Here is a 7614-nt window from a genome sequence, read left to right as displayed (position 1 = left end):
CTCAACCCGCAGAAATCATGTTTTCATTTTAATCCAACCATTTGGCCCCGCCAGTGGGCCCCGGACCAGTGGTTGAAAATAGCTTCAGGGCCAATTCCAGTGTTGTGCAGTGTTACTTTTAGTTTACCTGTATTATGCAGAGGTGTGGTTTAGAGTCACATGACTTGGACTCGAGTCGGACTTGAGTCACAAAGTTGATGATTTTGGACTCAACTTTTGGACAAAAGGTTTGCAACTCCACTTTTTTGAGACAGCCCTTATTTGTTATTTATTCGTTTGTTTGAGAAGAGGATTTACTCGGGGGGGAACTGAACTGAACAAACATCTATCTTAACTAATTTCTATCTTTTGTTGTTTGTAATCCGCCACAAGACAAATCTATTAATTTCCTTTAATTTAGTGAGTCAATCAAACGTTATTCCCAGCAAGTCGACATGTAATTACTGAGTTCCGCCTTGTTTGAAATATTCCGACAGCAAGTCAATTTCCAGCACTGTATTTATTTATGATCTATTTCCAATGCCCTCCCGCCACCAAACAGTTGGAAGTTTGGTTATATCAGGCAATTAATATTATCAAACGACATATTCAATCAGCGACAGGCTTGATAATTGAGTTAATTAATGTTTAAGGTATGATGGATTTAATAGTTTACTCCTCTTGTATATAATACACTTTATTTATAGAGCACTTATCAAAACAAGGTACAATGTGCCTCTTATGGAGAGAATTAATTGAATTACTGACTACCAGTAATCGAGGCATGAGGAGATAAAAGCATGTACAAGAGTATCTACATCTCTACAAGTTAAAATCATTTTTGCAATATTTCTCAGGTGCTTCAAACATAACTGGACAAGCTCTGTGAAATGTTGCTCAAAAAATTCATGGGACCCATCACTCCTAGTTCCTGGCCCGCTTCCATCACAAAAGCTCGATGATTCGAAACTTGCATAAAGCCACAAGAGTTACAACCAAGACAGAAAGGTTGAACAAGAGACAGAAACAAATGAGCAAGGCCAGAGAAAAGGGGATTGTTGTGATTAAAAGACAATTATCTGCGCATCGACTTCCCAGTGTTGTTCAGTGTCAGGCTCGAGCTGAGCTGTTCTGTCCCAGAAGGCCTCGGGAGACAATGGCTACTGTGTCAGGAGGAGGGAGGGGGTGCGTTAAAAAGTCTTGGGGTTTCATGACACGGTCACAGCACCATGCAACTGTTTGAATACTCTAAATGCTACGTATAGGCTTAGTAATGTGTTTTTATTTATGGTAATCGCAGGAATGAGTTAAATGAGTTAAACCTGAGATAAACCGCAGGTTTATCGGTTACAAGCATATTCCCCAATTTGATGTATGATTGCTTTAAAACAACCTAACGAGAATGTGGCGAAGTTGTAAATAGAACTTTAAAATAGGCTTTAGGGGGAAACTCACCAGTACAAAAATCACAATATCATAACTTAGATAAAGTTATGGTGATCTACCGGTTGCAAAGTGGAACTATTACTGTGGAAAACCCAAATGGATGTTTTTAAAAGCAGCTTCAGGGTGACCTTAGTTCACTGTGTGGTTCAATCGAAGGACATCAAGGAGGGGTCAGTCGTGGCTTCGATCACAGAGGCAAGTGGAGATGTTTGTACACACAACCTCCAGCTTTATCGTGGAGCCCAGTAATATTAGCGCAAATGGATCTTCAAGACAAAACATTTACTTTTAGTCTATTTAAGTAGATTTGTACTCATCTGAAATAATAATTGTGGTTTTCTCAAAGAACAAAGACAATGATTTCTTTCTAAAACAAGAAATCACATCTCCGAATGATAATTACAGTTACATAAGCACTAATGCAGCGTTCATGTCATATCAGATTTATGCTTTTCCAACTTGTAAATACTGTTCACGTCAACATCTAAGTTATAATTATGACTGGGGAGCTTTCGTTTTCCTGAGACCTCAGATATAACTGATAATACAAATGTGCCAAACAACATGGACGCCTCACATCAGCTCAAAATCTGTCAATCAATGTAATTAAATACAAATTTAATGGATTTAGTGTCGATACATCGTATTTTTAATCCTCATGCAACCAAACAACTGTCTTGAAACAAACGAGAAGTGATGCTCTTTAATTAGGTGGTGTTTTTCAGTCGGTTATGTAACTTTTCTGAAGTCATACTCTGAAAACCATGTCCACCGGCGGGGGAAAACTATCAACGTCACAATATGCAGCCAGGGGCTGAAACGCTAACAAAATGCCTGTAGCTATCTAAACATGTTAGATGTCAGCATGTCAAAGAGTTGTTGTAGCACTCTGTGTCTATGGGGTGCAGTTGATAACTAAAATGATGATGGGATTAGTCAGCTGTTAGCAAGCAACAGTTAACTATGAGTTAGCAAGCTACTGTACTTAGTTAAAGAACTAGTGTTGGAGCCGCTAAGTACGACTTTGTGTAGAGAACCATATTAGAGTATGTTTTTACTAGCCTCCAGGTTTATCGATCGACTTGCAGAGATACATTTTCTCATCATCTATAGTAATGTATTTTAGATCTTTAAGGGCGAGCTACACTTTAAATTGCTGTATGTGGCTTTAACAATTATAAAAGCGAGTTAAGTATCTGCAAGTTGATTTTTCTTTGGTAGTGAGATCGTTGGAAAACACATGAAAATAATACTAACCACTTTGTCATGCTCTGAAAAGCAGATTGTGGTCACAGGGGTAAAACATGCAAAAAACACATTATTATATTATTATTGTTCTTTAGTTTCTCTCGCCTCTGAAGCGTCTTTAGACTCCTTACTACTTTCCCTCATCATCTGCATTGGCCCCTCTCAAACTCACTTCCTGTCTTTTGTTACAATGACCTCAAAATGTGGATGTGCTCTCCATCAGTCCAAAGATTATCAAATATGCTCAGTTCCATCCAGCGTACAGCAACTGGCCGTGTTGGATAGAAAGGCCACGGAGCTCAAAGCCTCACCCATATTTGCTGGGGCGAGCTAGTAACAGTGTGGCCCTTTGTGGCCCCCTGTGTATTTATGAATGGCTGAGCCTCGGGGCGAAGCTTTAGAACAATGCTGCTACACTGAAGGACCGATTTTCATATGGGAGGGGTGATGGTGATGATGGTGGTGGCAGAGGAGGTGGTGGTGGGACGGGCAGTTTATTCTCCACCGTTGGGGCTTGGTACAGAGAGTGGCGAGAGGTCTTGCTGGTAACGGGCTGGTGTGACGCTTTGCGTGTGAGTGTCAGAGGGAAGGCTGCTGGAACTGCTCAAACAGGAACTGCTGAACGCTTGGAGGTCGGCCACGGTCACCTACACAGGTGAGCAGCTGCAGTGAATTCTGATTTGTTTGTTTTTATTTGAGCTTTTGGAATTGGAGATGTTTTAGTAAGAGGAAGGGATAGGGGAGGGTGAATGAGTATAACTTCCATTTATCAACATCTATCTATATCATTTTGTTATTTTTGTTCTTTAGGGTCAAACACCTACAGTCAGGCTGAGTGTGTGCTTGTTTGCGTGACTGTTCATAGATGTGGATGAGTCACAAGTTAGACTGAGTTAGGTAATGAGTGTGTGTGTGTGTGTGTGACTTAATGAATGCGTGCATGAGCGAACGTGTTTTGTGATGATGTGTAAGCGTGGACACATGAGTGAGACAGTGTGTTTTCTCTCTGTGTGTGTGTGTGTGTGTGTGTGTACGTTGTTGGCGGGGGCTGCTAAAAGCCCAGCCAATCATTACTGGACAGATTTCGCTGCCTGTGCCATTAGCGATGATCCGTTCCTGTAATTACCAGAGCGTCTTACCACATCCAAACATCTGATGCCAGGTAGAAGAGCCTCTGATTACGCAGCCAACCAAAACAGTTTTACAAGTGATTTAACAGCAGTGGACTGCATTATGAAAATGAGTGGAAGATATGTTTTCTTTAATGACAGTTTTTCCACTGCATCTACAAAATAGAAGGTTTACAGAGACAACAAGTGATGGTGCTGTTTCAAAAAGGGAAACAAGATAATCATCTGAGTGGTAGTGGAGCAGTGTAATTTTAATTCTTAATTATGGCCTAATTGTTGAATTTTTAATAAGACCAAATGCCAAAAAGCATAATCCCTCCAGGACAGGCTGAATCCCATCACATTTGAGTCACAGATTTTGACCTTTAATTATAGCTTCAACTTTAGGCCGTTTAATGTATTTTATAAAAATCGATGGACGTGTGCATCAAGTTTCTCCTGCCAATTAGACTTTCTGTTGGATTTGGGGCATTTGTTGCTGTCCCACTTTTGGACATCGAGTCAAGAGGATTGGGTTTTAGTGATCGTTGGGATGGGGCCACACTTTTCTCTGTCTGTGTGGCCGAACAGGTGACTGCTCTGTTTGTCGCCCCCTTTTGTTCAGAGCGGAAGGGAGAGCGCTCTAATGAGAGAGGGGGCCTGTGGCTCACCATCTGCCCACTGGGCCGGGGATTGCCAGAGTCACTTGGTTTGCCAGGTAGAAAAGATTGAAATCAGCTATTGGTGCTCCTGGTCTCTCGACATGTTGGTGATCTGCCAACTGAAGATTACTCTGTTGTCATCCTGGTGAAATACTCCTAAAGTGTGATCTGTCTCTGTAGGAAATAGAAATAGAAAAAAAAAGCATGCTAAGTTGCACTGCAAACCAAACAGAAAGTAAAATGTAGCAAATATGTAACATCAGCACTAATTTGTAGGCAGGGAGTGAAACACACCAAGAAATAGCAAGAAAAACACTCTTGACATCCATCAAGCCATCTTCTGTGGTTTCACACTCTTGTGTAAACTAACACCTGCATCATCGTTTCCTTGTAGGACTTGAAGGATAATAAAAGAACCACATACATTATGGGCATGAAAAGTAAAATAGAAGTACTTAATGCATCTAACACTTCAAAGCATCTACTTTAAGAGGCAAGCAGGTTGGTTTTATTTCCTTTGATGACCTCAAAGTCCAGCCTGAATCTTTTATTTATGCCAGCACCCTTCTGCAGTACCTTGGACAGACTGTGTGACTGAATATTGGCATATCTCCGTGTTTATGTTTGTATCTTGCGTGCATGAGTGTGTGCGGTGCGCTGTGCTCATCACAGCTCAGCGCACCATGTGTGGGAGGGGGAGCAGCCATGTTTTAAGACCATCTGCTCCTCCGAGTATTTTAGTGGGGGCCTTAGCTTGTGGTGGACCAACGCACGTCACAGGCAAAAAGCAAAGCGCAAGCTGTGAGCGGGCCTGTTCCGGAAAAAAAAAATTCCTCCACTTGCTGCCTCGCACAATGGGCAGTGTTCTGCATACAAGGTTCCCATTCTTTTTCCCCCCCGTGTCCAAGAGCCTCGGCGAAGCTCTTGTACACGGGCCGCAGAAGATATTCACAATGAAAATGTTCTTCTTGGCACAGGCGATTGTTTGTGTGAGCCTTTTGGTTTGCGTGAGCAATCTCAATAATGTAAAATGACTCATAAAAGGTGTCACGGCCTGATTTAGCAGAGCTGATTGTTCAGATAGCGTCTGTATCCCTGAAGCGTGATGTGGAATAAGTGATCATGTTGAGGTTTAGATATTAGAAGAAGACATTCTGCACTGGCAGATAATGTTGTCCGTTTTGCTTCTTTCTGTGTGACAGAGACAAACTGTTTGTTTAACTGGACACTTACTCAGTCTGCTCTCGTACATTTCATGTTCACATATTCTCTCTACAATGACTACAGTCCCAGCAGGACAATGGAGCAGGCCGAGCTTACAAACAGCACATACAGGATGCAGAGGAAGGTCACATAACTGCACACCCCACACTGAGGAGTGTGTTGGCTTGCCTTATGTTGCATGTGTGTGTAGGGGCGGTATGGCATGCCGCGTATTTGTTTGAACTCGGCTCCAGAGCTTCAGTGCAGCGTTCTCCTCTTCAGCTCTTGTTTACGGAGGGATTCCCTTGAGGTTATCCATGGCTCAGTCGATGCCATCACTTGGCCGGTGGCCTGAAGGCTTTTGGACACAGTGACTCACCCGAACATGTAACAATGTGAGTGGGGAAAAAAAAAAAGTGCCACTTGCAAAGAAAAGTTGCCTTTGTTACTCTTATATGTAAACTAGGTGGACATCTGAGTGAAGCCATGCTTGTGCTCCCTGCCCACATACATTCGTCAGCAGGGAAAATATTAGATCTGCATACGGCTTGAAAGATCAATGATGCCCTGAAGCCTTTTTTCATCTCTAAAATTCAAATTGTCTTGCGTTAAATTGTATGATTTAGGCTCTTCTAGATGGTGATGTTTAACAAATGAACATTTCTAAGGTCCAAATCTGGATCAAACTAATGTAAATCTGTAATTTACGTAACCACATTCATCTCACAAGTTCTAAGGATCTCCTACACGCCGTATGTTGCTCTAACGCAGCCTTTCTCAAAGTGATATTGAGTCAGCATCCTTCCCCGCGCAGTGTTTGCCCTTGTGTTTTGGGCACCACTAGCATGAAACGGTTCAACTAATACTCAACATACTTTGCTTTGACCACAGAGGAAACTATGATCAAGGCGTAGAGTCTAAGGCATCAAAACGCACAGGACAGATGAGGGAAACGGTGGAGGAGAGGAATGCTGAGTGGGCCAAAGAACAGCTCCAGAAATGCCTGAACGCATATTCAGAGCTGCCCACGACACATGTAAACCAGAGCTCACACAGACTCCCTCTTTTCCCCTTCCCCTTGTCTCCTTCTAACATCTCTCTTTTCTGTCCTTTCCCACAGAATCTGACGTCTAGGATTCAGAGCAAGAAGACCAACTCAGGGAGAACAAACACAGCGGGAAGACGAAGACTTCGGGACCGAGAGGGAGCAGGAGCCTGGTGCTGAGGCTGGTATGAGGCAAGTGTTTTGTGTGCGTGTCGCGCGTGTGTGCGTCTAAGTGTGCACACGTATGCTGTGTGCTCAGTGCCAGCCGTTTGTCTGCCCCATCAATGAGGCCGTTGTTGTTGAGGTTGGTGGTGTTGGTGGTGGTGGTGGTGGTGTCAGCAGCCCTGCCTGGCTGCTCGGCTCCATTCTCTCCTGCCGTTGCTGATGCACGGCCTCTCTGCCCGGACACACTCGCCCATCTCTTGGCCTTTTGTTGCAGTGCAGATGGTGGAGCTTGACGCAACATTGGAGAAAAGTTGGGATTGTCACAATCAACAGTTGTGTCACTATGGGCTAAGATGGCTCAAAATGTGACCATATCAATGTTTTTAAAGGGCTGTAATCAATGTTTTTTTTTTATGTGAAAGGGGTTGAACCTACAGAGAATTATTACCTCTGCAGCGCCCCGTAGCTTTACAGAGCTTTAGCTCATTGTGTATCTGTCTGGCCTGCAGCTTTACTGTTTTGGTTCAGTCTCACTGCTCTCACAGCGTTGTATTCGACCACATCAGACAGCAAAAAAGCTCTGAAAACCCACTGTAGCAGCACCAAACGGCAGTCAGACACAGTTTGAGACTAGCTGAGGAGCTTTTAGCAGCTTAAGGGCCAGATACTTCCCTCAGGAGTTGTTGTTTGAGAACAAAACAGAGGTAAAATAAGAGTGAATATTAGATTCATAAGGTGCACAATAACATGATTCCAA

At 43.0% G+C, this 7614-nt stretch overlaps 1 long non-coding RNA gene across 1 annotated transcript in view; it reads left to right on the top strand.

Moving 5' to 3' along the window:
- The window catches only part of LOC116394363 (uncharacterized), a 7449-nt gene extending 565 nt beyond the window's left edge, over positions 1-6884 (top strand). The window contains exons 1-2 of the long non-coding RNA XR_004213452.1: positions 1-3328; positions 6768-6884. The exon at positions 1-3328 is cut by the window's left edge and continues 565 nt beyond it. This is a non-coding gene — a long non-coding RNA (uncharacterized LOC116394363). The remainder of the gene's footprint in view (positions 3329-6767) is intronic.
- Positions 6885-7614: the final 730 nt, after the last annotated feature.

This window comes from Anarrhichthys ocellatus, unplaced genomic scaffold (genome assembly GCF_004355925.1).
Source record: "Anarrhichthys ocellatus isolate YVR2014 unplaced genomic scaffold, GSC_Weel_1.0 scaffold39, whole genome shotgun sequence".
NCBI lineage: Eukaryota > Metazoa > Chordata > Actinopteri > Perciformes > Anarhichadidae > Anarrhichthys > Anarrhichthys ocellatus.
This window is presented reverse-complemented; position numbering and strand designations above follow the sequence as displayed.